At 33.3% G+C, this 18,823-nt stretch overlaps 1 pseudogene; it reads left to right on the top strand.

Moving 5' to 3' along the window:
* Positions 1-15,948: 15,948 nt before the first annotated feature.
* On the top strand, positions 15,949-16,067 carry LOC120593073 (uncharacterized; annotated as a pseudogene).
* Positions 16,068-18,823: the final 2,756 nt, after the last annotated feature.

The raw sequence follows: 18,823 nt of genomic DNA, 5'->3' as shown, positions 1-18,823 counted from the left end.
GGCTGGCACAACTCAGTTTACAAAGATTTTATTTTAACCTTGTTATTTATAATTAGAATTCATTTATAGTTTTTAGTCCTCATCCAGTATCCCTTGGGCTAAGATGTGTTTGTACTGGTTTTTAAAATCATATATTCCTGGAAAACTTACTGAGTGGGTAGCTAGGTATTGGAGTGATAATCTCCACTTGGGGATGGCATTGTATTAAGCCTCATGAATTTTTTTCGATTTCCTAGTACAAACAAATTAGTTTTACACTATAGTGTTATAAAGTGTTCAGTAGCATTGTCTTAAAAGTATACATACATTAATTTTAAAATACTTTATTGCTAAGAAAGGCTAATATCATCTGAACCTTCAAGTCCATTATCTTTTTGCTGGTGTTGGGTCTTGCCTCATTATTGGTAAGAACACAGTATCTGCAAAACACAATAAAAGTGTGCCTGTGCTTGGATATCATTTAATATGTCCAGGGTACTTTGTAAAGTATATTCATTTAGTCTGTAGCTATTAAAGGGAGGATGTCAGGATCAGAACCTGGGCAGTTTGGTACTCAATCCACAGTTTGTACTCTGTGATGCCATTTTGCCTATAATTTGAGTAACCAGATTATGATACTATACTGGTAATGTGGTACAGACAATATTTGCAGGCCTTATTTTGTCAAATAAGACAGTGTCTCAAACGTGTGGTTCTCATACTTTTTTGGTAGCTCATATATACATAGAATTATACCCGTCCATGTTAGTTTCTAGTAAACATCTGGAACTGTGTTCCTGCCAGATTTGAAATCTGTTCTCAACCAGTTTTGGAATAAGAATTGGCCCCTCACATGATTATACAAGTTGAGCTCTAGAATGTGGTCCAGAAGGGTTTGGATTATAAAGAATAATAGATTAAGGCTGAGAAGCCTAGTTTAGTAGGATGGGGTGTGTGTGAAGGAAGTGCTTATAGGTGTCCTGTTAGGGAAAAGAGTAGGCTAGAGTACCAAGGCAGTGGGGGTGGGAACAGTGGGCATCTGGCACAGCCCTCACTGAGTTCCCCTAGCCAAAGGCCCACCTCTTGCTACAGTAATGACTTCCTAGTTCTCTGTTGGCCAAAGACTGTAAGCATGCCTTTGGAAAAGCAACCAGACATAAAAGGTGCTGTGATTAGAGGTGTTGGCTTGTAATTAAATGTATGTAAGCCACCATTAGGCTGTCAGTAAGTTTATTTTTTAAAGGTATCAGTTGGATTTTCTAACTTTGGGATTTGGGAAAATTTTGACTAGGAATTGCCACTAAGAGGGTGCTAATAGGCAGACGACTTTGAGAATTTGGAACTTAACAGATTGAAATGGGCTCTAGGCTGGTGAGACTCCTGTTTATGTGCCTGTAGTGTGGCAGTGGTCTGGTTGTATGAAAAGCTTTGTGGTCCCTTGGGTTAACTGCTGCCAGATGAATTTAAATGGACAATGTCAGAACCATGGGAGAGAATGGCATTAGATAAAGTGCGAAAATAAGTTTGTAGAGACATTAAGCGTTAGAACCAGACATGTTAAAGTTAAAACTGGGAAATTCAATTGTAATATATGCTAAGGGCTGTAATAGGTGAATTACATGCAGGAACAGGTGGGCAATGTAGGCAGAGAAAAGTAAACAAAAATGCTAGTGACAAATACTAGAACAAAAAATGCTTTTCATGAGCATAACCGGGAAGAATCTGAGCTTGAATTAATAGAAACTGCCAAAACAAAGAAAAAAAACAGCATATCTGACAACTACAGAAGCTATAACTTGCATGTAATACCAAAAGGATAAGGGAACAAAAAAGATTTGAAATTAATGACAGTTTCCCCCAAGTTAATGTCAGTGTAACTGAATGTTACCCCAAAGGTTGAAACCTACTCCCTAATGAGGTGTATTTCAAGGTTGGGCTTTAGGACGTGTTTAGGTCATGAGAATGGGGCCCTCATGAATGAGATTAGTACCTGTATAAAGGAGATCCCAGAGCTCCCTTGCTCTTTCCACCACATGAGCACACAAAGATGACTGTGGACCAAAAAGTGGCTCTTCACCAGACACTGCATCTGCCAGTGTGTTGCTTGGTTCTGGACTTAACCAGCCTCCAGAACTATAAGAAAAGTCTTGTTTATAAGCTGCCCAGTTTATGGTAGCCCAAACAGGCAAAGATGCCAAACCACAGATCCAGGAATCGCAGAAAACAAACAGGGTAAATGCAGAGGCATATCATTTTCAGATTACAGATAATCAGATTCTGAAAGAAGCCAAAGGAAAAACACTTTACCTACAGAGGAGCAAATTTAAGAATTAAAATCTGACTTCAAAAACCATGAAAGCAAGAAGATAGGGGGCTGAAATATTTAGTGTTGAGAGGGGAAAAAAACCAAAATTAGTTGTGAAATTATCTTTCAAAAGTGAAAGAAATACTTTCTCAGAAAAACAGTATTCGTTGCCAGTACACTTGTGTTACAAGAAATGTTAAATCTCTTCAGGGAGAATATAGATTGGCAGCTCAGATGTACATAAAGAACATCAAGGATTAGGCAAAGGTAAAATGAAAACATTCTTAACTGACCTAATAGTTAAAAATAATAGCAAGTGTTATTTAATGTATTCAATTACGTTTGCTTATATATCACAAAAATGCACACTTGCATATGCTTATGTGTAAGTGAAATGAATGGCAGCAATTATAAAGGGGTGACAATGAGATTAGAATTACATTGTTATTAAACTATGCACCCTACTGGTAAAGCAGTATAATGTTATTTGAAAGTGGACTGGTTAATTGTAACTATACTTCAAACTAGGATGCACACTAAAAAAGTCAAAGAAGCATAACTGATATGCTAAGAAAGGAGAGAAAATGGCATATACAATGCTCAAAACTACAAAGGGCATCTCGGACAGGAAAAAGCTACAGGAGTTCCTCACCACTAAACCAGTATTAGACGAAATGTTAAAGGGACTTCTTTAAAAAGAAGAAAATTAAAAATATGAATAATGGCGATAACTACATACCCCTCTATTTTAAATGTAAGTAGATTAAATGCTCCAATCAAAAGACAAAGGGTGGCTGAACTGATAAGAAAACAAGACTCAAGTGTCCATCAATAGATGATAGGATAAAGAAGTGGTACATATATACGACGGACTATTGGTCATAAAAAAGAATGAAATCTAAATCTTGCCATTTGTGACAACATGCTAAGTGAACCAAGAGGAAGACAATTACCCTATGATTTCACTTACATGTGGAATTTAAAGAATGAACAAACTCAGTTACAGAGAACCAACTGATGGCTGCTGGTGGGGTGGAGGGGCTGGGTGAAAAAGGTAAAGGAATTAAGTAAAAAATAACCGTTACAAAACAGTCACAGGGATGTTGACCACAGCATAGGGAATATAGTCTACTGTAATAACTGTATGGTGTCAAGGGAACTAATTGGGATCATAAATTATATAAATGTCTAAGCACTATGTTGAATACCTGAAACTAATACTAAATGTTAACTTTGAAAAATTAAAAAATTTTTTAAAACCACAAAAAGATTGGAAGACAAAAATGAGAACAAAGAACAAGGCAACACAGAAAACAGTAACAAATATGGTAGATAGCAATCCAACTAAATAATTATAATATCAATGGTATAAATACACAAAAGGCAGATTTTCTGAGTGAATCAAACATGTCTACAAAGCCCACTTTAAATATAAAGACATACTGAATAAGTGAAGAAAGACATACCATGCTAATACCAATCAAAAAGTGGGAGTAACTATATTAATTTCAGACAGACTTCAGAGCAAGGAAAGTTATTCGGGATAAAGAGAGCCATTACATAATGAGAAAGGGCTCAGTTCTTTAAGAAGATGGAACAATCTTTAATATGTACGTACCTAACAAGAAATCAAAATATGTGAGGAAAAAAACTGATAGAGCTGCAAGATGAAATATTTGAATCCACTAATGTAGATAGAGACTTCAACACTATCAGAAATGGAGAGATCCAGCAGACAGAAAATCGGTAAAGACATAGTTGAACTCAACAATACCATCAATCAACTGGATGTAATGAGCATCTACAGACTGCTTCATCCAACAACATTCTTCTCAAGCTCACATAAAATATTCACCTAGATAGACCACATTGTGGGCCATAAAACAAATATAAACAAATTTTAAAAAATAGAAGTCACACGTCTCCTCTTAGACACAATGAAATTCAACTAGAAATTGATACCAGAAAGGCAGCTGGAAAAACCCCAAATAGTTGGAGATTAAACAACACACATCTAAACACATGCATCAAAGAAAAAATTCTCAAGAGAAATTTTTAAATATTTCAAACTAAATAAAAAAACATCAAAATTTGTGAAATACAGTGAAAGATGTGCTTAGAGGGAAATTTATAGCATTGAATGCATTCGTTAGGGGAAAGCTCTAAAATCAGTCATCTAAATTTCTACCTTTGGAAATTAGGATAAGAGCAAATTAAATCCAAAGCAAGCAGTAGAAAAATAGTAAAAATTAGAGCAGAAACCAATGAAATTGATTTCTTTCAACATCCCCTCAGCCTTGTGGAACTGGCATCTTTCAGAAGTGATAGCCTGATTGGCTGAGGTTTTTTGATGAAATCAAAACTCTAGACTCTGTACTGAAAATTGTTTGATAGATGTGTTTTCCCATTTTGCTTAAAAAGAATCCAATTTGTGGGCAGCTTCCTTATGAATATCAATTCCAAAGTAAAGCTTTATATTACAAAGTAAAATGAAGCTAGCTTTTAATATTAGTCTTAAAAGTATTGTTATGCAGCAGGAGGAGTGATATTTGACTCCAGCAAGAAAACTGATTTTATAATAAAATGGAGAGAGACAGCCTTTTAAAAAGCCAACACCCTCTTTTTCTCCTAGTGAGAAAAGCCAGAAAGGAATTATCAAAATTAATAAAGAAAATCAATGAAAACACAAACTAGTTATTTGAAAAGATTAATAAAATTGATAAACCCTTAATGAGGCTAAGAAAAAACACAAATTACTAATATCAGAAATAAAAGTAGAGACATTACCTCACATACTATGGACATTCAAAGGATAATCAAGCAATACTATGAACAACTCTATGCCCACAAATTTTATAACCTAGCTGAAATGGACCAATTTCCTGAAAGACACAATCTGCCAAAACTCTCACAAGAAGAAATAGACAATTTGAATAGGCCTATATTAAATAAATTGAATCAATAATGAATAATTTCCAAAAACAGCACCAGAACCAGATGGATTCACTGGTGAATTCAACCAGACATTTAAGGAAGAAATTACACCAATTCTCTTCTGTCTCTCTCAGAAGACAGAAGCAGAGAAGATACTTCTTTATTCTATGAGAACATTACCCTAGTACCAAAACCAAAACCATAAGAAATCTGCAGACCAATATCTCATGAATTGTTGAGGCAAAAATCCTCAACAATATTTAAACAAATCAAATCCTACAATGAATCAGAATTTACACCGTGACCAAAAAGGTATTTATCCCAGTTATGCAAGGCTGGTTCAACATTCAGAAATCGATTAATATAATCCCTTACATCAAAGGAGAAAGAAGAAAAATCACATGATCATCTCAATAGATGCAGAAAAAGCATTTGATGAAATCCAACACCCATTTGTGATAATTAAAAAAACTCTCAGCAAACTAAGAATAGGAGTAATCTTTCTCAACTTGATAAAGAATATCTACAAAACAAAACAAAACCCTACAGCTAACATCAAACTTAATGGTGAAAAACTAGAAGCTTTCACACTAAGCTGAAGAACAAGGCAAGTATGTCTCATCTCACCATCCCTTTTAACACTATTGGAAGTCTTAGCTAAGGCAATAACACAAGAAAAGCAAATAAATAGAAATAAGACTGTCTTTGTTCACAGATAGCATGATTGTCTATGTAGAAAATCTGAAAGAATTTTCAAAAAACCTCCCAGAACTCGTGCAATTACAGCAAGTTTTCAAGATCAAGGTTAATATACAAAAGTCCATTAATTTCCTATACGCCAGTAATTAACAAGTGGAATTTGAAATTAAAAACAATACTGTTTACATTAGCACCCCAAATTTCAAAAAATTAGGTATAAATCTAACTATATGTATAAGATCTATATGAGGAAAACTACAGAACTCTGATGAACAAAATCCAAGAATAACTAAATGGAGACATATTCCATGTTCATAGATAGGAAGACTCTATATTGTCAACATGTCAGTTTTTTCCAACTTGATCTATGGATTCAATGCAATCCCGATCAAAATCCCAGCAAGTTTTTTGTAGATATCAACAAACTGATTCTAAAGGTTACGTGGAGAGGCAAAAAATCTAGAAGGACCAACACAATGTTGAAGGAAAAGAGCAAAGTTGGAAGACTAACACCTGACTTTAAGACTTAATAAAAGCTACCATAATCAAGACAATGTGGTACTGGGTAAAGAATAGACAAATATATCAATGAAACAAAATAGCCCAGAAATAGACTCATATTAAATATAGTCAACTGGTCTTTAACAAAGATGCAAAGTCAATACAATGGAGTGAAGATAGCCTTTTTAACAAATGGTGCTGGAACTGGACATCCACAAAATTAATGTAGACACAGACTGTACAAAAATTAACTCAAAATGGGTCATAGACCTAAATGTAAAATACAAAACTATAAAACTCTTAGAAGATGACATAGGAGAAAACCTCGATGACCTTGGAATGGATGGCAATGACTCTTCAGATATAACAACAAAGAAACAATTCATGAAAGAAATAATTGCTAAGCTAGATTTCATTAAAATAAAAAACTTCTACTTGTGAAAGACAATGTCAAGAGAATAAGACTTGGGAGAAAATATTTACAAAAGACATCTGATAAGGGACTATTATCCAAAATATACAAAGAACTCTTAAAGCTCTGCATTAAGAAAATGAATAACCTGCTTTAAAAATGGACCAAAGATATTAATAGACACCTTCACCAAAGAAAGTGTACAGAAAGTAAATAAACATATAAAAGATGGTACACATCATATACAATTGGGAATGCAAATTAAAACAACAATGACATATGACTACACACCTATTGGAATGGCCAAAATCCAAAACATGGACACTATCAAATGCTGATGAAGATTTGAAGCAACAAATTCTCATTCACTGCTGTTAGGAATGAAAAAATTATAGAGCCACTTTAGAGGACAGTTTGGCAGCTTCCTACAAAACTAAAAATACTCTTACCATACAATCCAACAATCATACTACTTGGCATTTACCCAAAGAGGCTGAAAACTAAAACCTGTACACAAAATCCTGTACACAAATGTTTATAACTGCTTTATTCGTAAAGCCCAAATTTGGAAAAACTCAGATATCCTTCAGTGGGTAACGGATCAATAAACTGTGGCACACATCCAGACAATGAAATATTATTCAGCACTAAAAAGAAATGAGTTATCAAGCCATGAAAAGACATGGAGAAAATTTAAATGCATGCAAGTGAAAGAAGGTAGTTTGAAAAGGTTACATATCCTACGATTCCAACTACATGACATTCTGGAAAGACAAAACTATGGAGAAGGTAAAAGATCAGTAGTTTCAGGGATTGGGGTTGGGGCAGAGGTGAATAGACTGGGCACAGAGGAGTTTTAGGGCAGTGAATGTCATACACTCCGTATGACACTATAACGGTGAATATATATATTATTATATGTTTTTCTAAACCCATAGAATATACAACACCAACAGTTAACCCTAATGTAAATTATGGACTTCGAGTGATTATGATGTGTTAATGTAGATTCACTAGTTGTAACAAATGTACCACTCTGATGAGGAATGTTGATAATGAAAGAACCTATGCATATGTGGGGGCAGGTGGCATGTAGGAAATCTCTGTACCTTCCTCTCAATTTTGCTATAAACCTAAAATTGCTTTAAAAAAATAAAGTAAAAAAAAGTTAAACATAGAGTTACTAACAACCCAGCAATTCCACTGCGAGGTATTTACCTAAGATAACAGGAAACATACATTCATATAAAAAACTTATACATGAATATTCATAATAGCATTATTCATAATAGCCAAAAAAGTAGAAACCCAAATAACCCTTCAACTGATGGATGAACAGATAAATAAAATGTGATATATCAATATAATAAAATATTATTCAGCAATAAAAATGAGTGAAGTACTATCATGCTACAACATGGATAATCCTTTAATACATTTTGCTAAGTTAAGTGAAAGAAGCCAGTCGAAAGAGACCATATACTGTATGATTTAATTTATGTAAAATGTGCATAACAGGCAATTTTATGTACAGAGATAGTAGTAGATTAGTGGTTTCCTAGGGCTAGGAGGTTTCAGGAGGATTGGAGGAGTGACTCATCATAAATATGAGGGTTTTTTTTTTTTGAGGATGATGAAAATTTTCTAAAACTGGCTATCATGATGGTTGCATAACTTCGTGAACATACAAATCATATTTAACTGTATGATCTAAATGGATGAATTTTCTCTTAATAAAGTTAAGGACTTCTAAACATCAAAGGCCTTCTCTGCCTTGCTCTGTTGGTTCACATGCTGTGTGCAAGGCCAGCAACATTGTGAGAAACTCAGGCTATCCTTTGAAGGGTCCATGTGGCAAGGAACGGTGGCCTACTGCCAACAGCCGGCACAAACTTGCCAGCCATGTGAGTGGGCCATCTTGGAAGAGAATGCTCCAACCCTACTCAAGCCTGCAGATGACTGCAGCCCCTGTCAACCTCTTGACAGCAACTTATGAGAAACCCCAAGCCAAAACCACCCATATATGCCACTCTAGAATTCCTATCCTAAAGAAACTGAGATAATAAATGTTTATTGGTGTTTTAAACCAGCATATCTTGAGGAACTTCTTACTCAGCATAGATAATAAATATACAGCCCGATCTTCTAAAAATGTGCAAAATCTTGAATAGGAATTTTTTAAAGTTTATTGGGGTAACAGTGGTTAATACAATTATATAATAATTGGGTGTACATTATAATTTGACATCTATATATTCTATTGCATGATTAACACCCAGAATCCAGTTTCCTTCAGCTACCATATATTTGAACCCCTTTACCCACTTCACCCTCCCCCAAGCCGCCTATATTTGACCCCCTTTATCCTTTCTACCTCTTCTCTCCTCCCTGACCCCCTACCCTCTGGTAAGCACTAGTCCATTGTCCATGTCCCTGAGTGTTTGTCCTGTTCATTTGTTACTTTTAGGTTAATATCCCACATATAAGTGATATGTGATTTTCAACTTTTCTGTTTGTCTTTCCAGGTTGTTGCAAATGGCAGTATTTCATGTCTTCATATGGCTGAGTAATAGTCCATTGTATATACCACAGCTTCTTTAGCCAATCATCTATCATAGGACACTAGTTGCTTCCATGTCCTGGCCACTGTGAATAGTGCTGCTATGAACATCCGTGTGCAAATATCTTTTCAGATATGGGTTTTCAGGTCTTTGGGGGTAAATATCCAGTAGAGGGATTGCTGGATCATATGGTAGATCAATCCTTAGCTTTTTGAGGAACCTCTATACTGTTTTCCATAGTGGCTGTACCAATTTGCAGTCCCACTGCATCCTCTCCAACATTTGTTATTACTTGTCCTGTTGATTATAGCTATTCTAACAGGTGTGAGATGGTATCTCATTGTGCTTTTGATTTGTATTTCCTTAATAGCTAGCGATGTTGAACATCTTTTCAAATATTTGTTGGCCATTTTTATGTCCTATAGGGAGAAGTGTCTGTTCAGGTTCTCTGCCCATTTTTTGATTGGATAGTTTGTTTTTTTGTTGTTATTGAGTCATATGAGTTCATTGTATATTTTGGATATTAGGCCCTTATCGGAGGCATTGCTTGCAAATATATTTTCCCATTGAGATGGTTGTCTTTTTACCTTATTGATTTCTTTTGCTGAGCAGAAGCTTTTTAGTTTGATGTAGTCCCATTGCCTTTGAGGTCAAATTCATAAAATCCTCTTTAAGTCCAAGGTCCTTGAGTTTAGTTCCTATGTTTTCTTCTCTGCATTTTTTTGTTTCCAGTCTTATACTCAGATCCTTAATCCATTTTGAGTTAATTTTGGTGTGTGGTGATAGACAACAGTTTAGTTTCATTCTTTTGCAGGTGGCCTTCCAGTTTTCCCAGCACCATTTATTGAAAAGGCTTTCCTTTCTCCACTGTATGCTTTTTTTTTTTTTTTGGTCAAAAATTATTTGCCCATATAAATATGGGTTTACTTCTGGATTCTCAATTCTGTTCCACTGGTCCGTATGTCTGTTTTGCTGCCAATACCATGCTGTTTTGATTACTGTCGCTTTGTAGTATAATTTGAAGTTGGGCAGAATGATGCCTCCAGCCTCATTCTTTTTTCTCAGGATGGCTTTGGCAATTCGGGGTCTTTTGTGCTTCCATATAAATCTGATGATTTTTGTTCTATTTCTTTAAAAAATGCCGATGAGATTTTGATGGGGATTGCATTAAATCTGTATAATGCTTTAGATAATATGGTCATTTTAATTATGTTGATTTTTCTAATCCAAGAACACGGAATATCTTTCTGTTTCTTTGTATCTTGAATAGGAATTTCATGTAAAAAAAATGATTAGCAAGGAAATTCAAATTAAAGCTGCAATAAAATGTTGCTTGATAATAGACCCAAACTGGAAACAATTCAAAGGTCTTTCAACAGAAAATGAATAAATAAATTGTGATATATGTATACAATGAAATACTAAACAACAATAATTAAATTAACAACTGCTACATTTGATTACATGGATGAATCTCACAGACAATGTTGTGGAATAAAATAAATGAGATACAGAAGAGTACATACTATATGATTCCATTGACATGAAGTTCAAAAACAAGCAAAACAAACTGTTATTGATAGAAATCATACAAGTGACTATTTTTAGGGTTTTATTGCCTGTAAAAGATAATGAAGGAAACTTTTGTGTTATCAAAATATGATATATCTTGATCTGGGTGTGGGTATGTGAGTACGATCATATGTAAAATTCATCAAGCTATATAATTGAATTCTATATACATTTCAGTAAGTAAATTACACCTTGATTAAAAAATTAAATTATAATGGAGGAGTTGATATAAAAGAGGGACCGTATAGGGAACAGAAGAAAAATATTTTAAAATTATAATTAATGCCCTTAGAGTAATAAGATAAAATACTGCATGATAAATAAACAAATTAATTCTCTTTCTCCCTTATTTACTTACTAAATTCCACACATTTCAACTGAAGGACTCATATCAATAGATGCAGAAAAAGCCTTCGACAAGATACAGCACATATTTATGATCAACTGAAAGAACCGATTTCACTGACCAATACAGATATTTATTATGCTTGGCCTGAAGTAAAAAGGAAAATGTGCAAAAAAGTGTATGTGTGTTGTGTGCGCATATGCACTAATGTAGACATGCTTTTCACCACTTTTTCTGATTAAAATTTTCCTTAACCTTCAAAGAGGTTAGTTAATGCTTCTGAATTTCATGTGGTCTGGGAACTTTAAAACAGGCTCTTCTGTTTGATGTTCCTTTTGTTTCTGTTTAGAACTTTTGGCTTAGCTGTGTAGCACCTCAGGAAATTTAACCACCCTACTAGTAATCAAAACTGATCTGTTGGGAATTCAAGAAATGGAGAGAGGAGGGGCTTGTTATAGCTCAAAAGAATAATGGAAAAGAAAACGAAACTATTTAGACTAAGTAAAGTTTATGAGAATATAAAACTCATTCAAGAGGATCCGGCTGTGTTTAAGGGCTATGGTCTTGCTAGTGACTGGAGTGACTGGCTTTTTCTGAGGAGTTACATGAATCAAAAGCATGGAATTGTAGATTAAACTAGAGAATACAAATGTTATACATAGCTGTTTTGTGAACAAAGTGTTTCTGTTGTTTTAAATTTGGTGTGATAAAGTGAAACAAATACTATCTGTTAAAGTCATTCATTCATTTATTCAACACACAGTTATCATGTTAGGTATTTTACTAGGCACTGAGAGTGAAGATAAGAAGTGGGGGCTTGTGGATGTATACAAAAAGAAATTAGCATATGCAGGTCCATGACTTTAATAGAGGAAACAAGACATGTACTGAAAAAATTTATAGCACATGTAGAAAATGATGAAAATAATAAAATAAATAAAATAAAATAAAATAAATAAAATAAAATAAAATAATAAAATAAAATAAAATAAAATAAAATAAAATAAAATAAAATAAAATAAAATAAAATAAAAAACAGGCACAGATAAAAGCCAAAAGCAGCAGTCACCATTTTGAATTGGAGGAATCAGGGCTGGTGTGAGGAAGGAGATGCCATTTGAGCCTGTGCCTTGGTATAGGGCATCTGGGCTGGACCTCACAAAAAAGTCACACAGTGAAGGAATTACAGACATTTCTAACCCTTATTAAGTGATTAATAATATTTACAGTTAATGGTCCAGCCTGGATCTGAGGGCTAGAATCAATTTTCCTGAGATACTCACTTCCATCTAGCAGAAAGCAGAAGGGTGTCCAGCAAGCCACTCTCTGACTAGAAACTGCTGACACCAGGCTCCAGCAGGCCTGCTGACTCAGGGCAATGGAAGCAGCTAAACGCTCATCACCCCTCAGTGCATGAGTCTTTACTACAGCTATTGGAACAAGGCCAGGCTTGCAAGCTGCCTTTCATGCCACTTGCCAAGAGTGAGTGCTCACTAATATTTTTCCCCTGGGCAGAAGAATAAATTTCAGTGATTTCTTTGGCTTTCTCTCTTGAGGGAAGGGTAGCTGGTTCAAAATGGAGAGAGTCTGGTAAACTTTGTGCATTTCCATATAGGCCCAAGGCTAGAAGTTCTATAAATATAATTATGTTTGTGGGTTTGCCTATTTATTATTACATCATTTAAAAACAGCTAGATGGATGAAACACGTCAAGTTCAAAAGCCAGGGAAAACAATAACACATTTATCAAGATACATACATATAAAGTAAGATGATAAAAACAAGCATAATAAAGATAATAAACACAAAGTCTAAGATAGTGGTTAACTTTGCAAGGGAGGAAGGGATGCATAGGGAGCTTCTGGTTGTATTCATATTGTCTTATTTTGTAATCTGACTGATAAGAGAATTTCCTATATTATTCTCCATAGTTATATGTGTGCTTGAAATACCTAATAATTTATTGCTTTGTTTCAAATATCTTTATTTTGCCATTTTATGAACTTAATTGAGTTATAATTTGCATACAATAACATTTACAATTTTTAGTATACAATTATGTACTAACATGTCAGTGAGTTATGACAAGTATATAGTCATGTAACCACCACTAAAATCATGAATTAGATAATTTCTATCACCTCTCAAAATTAAAAATATAAAATAAGCTGAGAGGCAATGATTTACGTTTCTAGCCATGACAGAGACTGACATTCAAGCAGCCCTTCTACCCTCCCACTGTAAACAACTATAAAACTGGACAAAATACATGAAATACCTGTTTTCAGATGTTTATGCCAGGCAGTACAGGACTGTGATTCTTGAGAGAAGGAGAAAAAATGAGGTGAGTCGCATATGCCTTGTCTTTCTATTTGGAGTTAATTTCTACACTGTGGTATATAGAGAGGTAGCTTGAACAGAGCAAAGCAGTCTCCCTGACTTAACAAGACAGAAATCAGAGTTTAGGTCTGCTTTGTTACTTGGAATTTGTGGGGCAGAGTACCAAAGAAAGATAAAGGAGCTACTCTAGAAATCTGCATAGGGACAATCTTGAATCTTTGGTCACATACTAAATTGTGCATGCATAGGATAAGACTCCAAAAGGCTAAGCAAAGAACAATACCAGATAGTTGAAAAAAAACAACTATCAGCTGTGAGCTAAATAATTACTGGATCTCATACAGAGCTAAGAGATGTTTAAGTTTAAACCAACCAGAGTGGGAAAAATCTTTACAAAAAAAAATTATGTCACTATAGAGGGTTCAACAAGATCCCATTTTAGGAGAGGAACTAATGTAGCCCCAGAGTAAAGGTTTCTCTATATCTACCCTAATAAAACCTAAAAACAAGTTTCAAAAGGGTTAATTCCCAAGAAAATCCAAAATGCTATTATGAAATTTTAAAAATAAAATTAGGCACTCAACAATGTAGCATTCAAAATGTCCAGCATGTAATAAAAATTGCTTGATATGTGAAGAAACAGGAAAGTATGATCTATAATTAGCAGGAAAATTAGTCAATAGAAATATAACCCAAAAGGATGGAAATAATCTTATTAGCAACAAAGACTTTAAAGCAGTATTATGAACATGTTCAACTATTTTAAGGAAAAGATGAACACAATGAATGAACAATTGGTAAATATCGATAGAAAAATGGTAAGTCCAAAAAGGAATCAAGTAAAAATTCTGGAATCCAAAAATAAAATATATGAATTGAAAATTTCACTGGGTAGGTTTAACATCAGATAGAAACACAGAAAAGAAAAATCAGTGAACTTGAAATATGGCAACAGAAACCATACAAACTGAAGTGCATAGAGGAAAAAAGTCTAGAAAATTGTTAACCAAGTCTTGATGATCTATTGGATAATATCAAGCCAACTAGTATATGTAAAATTCAAGCAGCAGAAGGAGAGATAAGAGAGATGAGGCAGGAAAACATTTGAATAATGGTCACAATATGGCACTTGAATCATAATCAAAAGTTTTTCAAAATTTCCAAAATATAAATAAGATATAATCTTTGAGATCCAAGAAACTCAAAGAACCCAAAAAAGGATAAAAATAAAGGAAAACACACTGAAAAACATCGTAATCAAATTTATGAAAACCAACGAAAAAATCTTAAAAGTAGCCAGAGGGGTAAAATATGTATTATATAAGGGAATAATGAAACTATAACTTCTGACTTCTCATCAGAAATAATGCAAGCCAGAACATAATATAACAACCATTTTAAGTGTTGTAAGAAAAATAAAACCTGTCAAACTAGAATCTATACCAAGCAAAAATATCTTTCAAAAATGAAGGTGAAATAAAGGCATTTTCATCAAACAAAGCTCAGAGAATTTGTTGCCAATAGACACGCTCTATTAGAAATTTTCAATTCAGTTCTTAGGTTGAAAGAAAATGATGCCAGGTGGAAGCATGAATGAGTAAATAAAAAAAATAAGAAACAAAAATACTAGAAATGGTAAATATGGAGATAAATGTAAAAGATTGCTTTCCTTGTTTCTTAATTTCTTTAAAAGATAATTGTTTAAAGAAACAAAATAACAATGTATTGCAGGGGCTGTGATGAATGTAGAAGTAAAATCTATGTGAACAACAGCACAAAAGATGGAGGAGAATAAAAATACGCAAGTTTCTTAAATTATGTGTTTGCATTATTTGAAGGTAGATTATGATAAGTTAAAGATGAACATTGTAAATCCTAGAGAAACCACTAACAATTTTAAACAAAAAATATATATAGCTAATAAGCCAATAGTAGACAGAAACTTGAATACTGGAAAATACTCAAATAATCAAAAAGAAGGCAGGGATATGGTAGCTGAAGGAAACTGGAATTTGGGTGGTGAACACACAATAGAATACACAGATTTCAAATGATAATGTACACCTGAAAATTATATGATTGTATTAACCAATGTTACCCTAATAAACTTAATTTAAAAAAAAAAAAGGCAGGGAAGGAGGACAAGAACAAGAACATAAGAAAGAAATAGAAAACAAACAACAAGGTGGCAGACTTAAGACTAGCCATATAAAAATTATATTAAATGTAAGTTGATTAAATATTCTAATAAAAAGACAGAGGTTGTCAAACTAGATTTTTAAAAAAGCAAGAACCAATTAACTACGGTCATGCTACCCCGAACAAGCCCGATCTTGTCTGATCTCGGAAGCTAAGCAGGGTCAGGCCTGGTTAGAACTTGGATGGGAGATCACCTAGGAAGACCAGGTGCTGTAGGCATAAAAAGATAAATAAGTAAAATAAGGGATTGTAAGCTGACAAAGTCCTTGCAATCTGTGTGGTCAACCAAGAGTTGCCATGCCTAAGAAAAAAAAAGAACCAATTATATGCTGTTTAAGAGATTCCCGTTAAATAAATGACCCAGAGAGATTAAATGTATAAGGGGAAAAAAGATATACTACGTAAATGCCAATATTATGAAAATTTATGCAAACACTAATAATTTTATGTAAACACTTATTCCTATGAAAGCTGGAATGGATATCTTGATATCAAACAACTGACTTCAGGACAAAGAGATTATCAGAGATAAGGGGGGACATTTTACAATGATAAAAGAATCACTTCATCAAGAAGACAGATAATCATAATGTATATGCACTTAATAACAGTTTTAACATACACAAATCAAAACTGACACAAAAGAAATTCATTATTATATTTGGAGATTTCAACACTTCTCTTTCAATAACTAATAGGACAAATATGCAGAAAATCAGTAAAACTACAGAACACTTGAACAAAACTATCAAGCAATTCCATCTTTTGATTTATATAATACTGCACTGAACAACTGTAGAATACATTCTTTCCAAGTATACATGGAACATTCATCACGAATGGGCCATAAGAGAAGGCACAATAAATATAAAACTATATTCTCTGACTGCAAGTTAACTAAAATGGAATTCAATAACAAAAATATATCTGGAGAAAGAAAAAATATAATATCTGGAATATCTCCAAGTATTTGGAATTTAAACAACATTTTAATTAATCCATGGATCAAAGAATAAATTACAAGGGAAATTAGAACATCTTAAACTAAATGATAATGAAGTTATATCAAAATTTGTTGGATTCAGCCAAAGCAGTGATTAGGAAGAATTTTTGAAATTAAATTATTTCTGATAAAAAAAGATTTAAAATAAATAATTTAAGCTTCCATGGTTAGAAAAAAATGAGCAAACAGCCCAAAATAAGTAGGAGGAAGGATAAAAATAGAGCTAAAATAAATAAAACAAAAATCAGACGATAAATAGAAAAAATAAACTAAAAGTTTGGGGTTTGTATAGATAGATAGAATTGCTAAACCATAGCTATATTGGCAAAGAGAAAACAAAGGGAGAATACACATTATTAATGCCAGAAATGAATGAGGAAAATCACCACAGAGCCTACAGACATTAAAGGGTTAATGAAAGTATGTTTTTAACTTTATGCCAAGAAATTTAACTACTTAGGTGACCAGTTCTTTAAAGGACACTATTCTATAAAATGAATTTGTAATTTAAAATCTGTCCATTAAATAAAAAACCCTCCAAATCTAGTTAGTTTTAGCATCACTAGTGAGTTCTGTCAAACATATAGGGAAGACATAATACCAATTTTATATAATTTTTTTTTAAAACAGAGAAGGGAACACTTGTCAATTTATTTTATGATACAGCATTACCCTGACATCAAAATCAGAAAGATACATTACAAGAAAACTGCAAAGTAAATATTCCTCATAAACATAAGTATAAGACTTATACCAAAATAATAACAAATTTAATTCACCAATATGTAAAAGGTATGCTGCATCACAGCTAAAGTTCTCTGAGGCATACAAGTTTAAATTAACATTAGAAATCATTGCTGTTACCACAATAATGGGAAAAATAAAGAAAAGCTTAATGGCCATCTCAATAGATGCAGAAAAGGCATTTGACAAAATTTAACACCGATTCATGATAAAAATCCTCAGCAAACTAGAAATAGAGGGGAGGAAAATCCTTCCACCAGATAAAGGGCATCTATGGTAAAAGACCAAATACTTTTCTCTTAATATCAAGATTAAGGCAGGGCTGTTTGTTCACATTATTTCTATTCAATGTTTTCTGGAGGTTGTAGCCAATGCAATGAGGGAAAAACAGTAAATGAAATACATATTGGAAAGGAAGAAGTAAGACTGTCTTAATTCACAAATTACCTGATTGTATTAATAAAAAATCTTTTAAAAATCTACCAAAAAAAAACCTCTATTATATTTAATAAGTGAGTTCAGCAAGTTCAGGAAAGAAGGTCAGTATATGACAATCAATTGTATTTCTATATAGTATCAATGAAAAATCATAAAATTAAATTTTAAAAATACCATTTATAATAGCATCCAAGCCATAAAAAATATTTAGGAATAAATTTAACAAAATATTTGCAAGAACTTTATACTAACATCTATAAAACACTGCTGAGAGAAGTCAAAGGAAGCCTAAATAAATGAGTAGATACGCCATGTTTGTGGGATGGAAGAATCAAGGTTGTTAAGATGTCAATTCTCTACAAGAAAGTTGGGGGGGGGTGGTGCTTAGAAATTGATAACTTGATTCTAAAATTTATATGGAAAATAAATGACCTAGAATTTCTCATATAATCTTTAAAAAGAACAAAGTTGGAGGACTTATATTTCCTGATTTCAAGATAAACTATAAAGCCGCAGTAATCACTGATAATGTATTGACTTTTAAAAAAGGTCAGTAGCAGAGAACATAGTCCAGAACTAAACCTGTTCTTATATAGCCGACTGTTTGTTTGTTTGTTTGTTTGTTTGTTTGTTTTACCAAGGCATCAAAGGAATTTAATGAGGAAAGAAAATCTTTCAACAAATAGTGCTGGCACAATTGGTTACCTGTATAGAAAAAGTGAACCTTAACTTTTACCTCAAGCAGTATAAAATTAATTTATGATGAATCGTAGATAAAAGATGAAATTGT

The sequence above is a fragment of the Pteropus medius genome, unplaced genomic scaffold, assembly GCF_902729225.1.
Source record: "Pteropus medius unplaced genomic scaffold, Ma_sr-lr_union100, whole genome shotgun sequence".
NCBI lineage: Eukaryota > Metazoa > Chordata > Mammalia > Chiroptera > Pteropodidae > Pteropus > Pteropus medius.
Note: the sequence above shows the minus strand (reverse complement) of the source record. Positions and strands in the feature narration are given on the sequence as shown.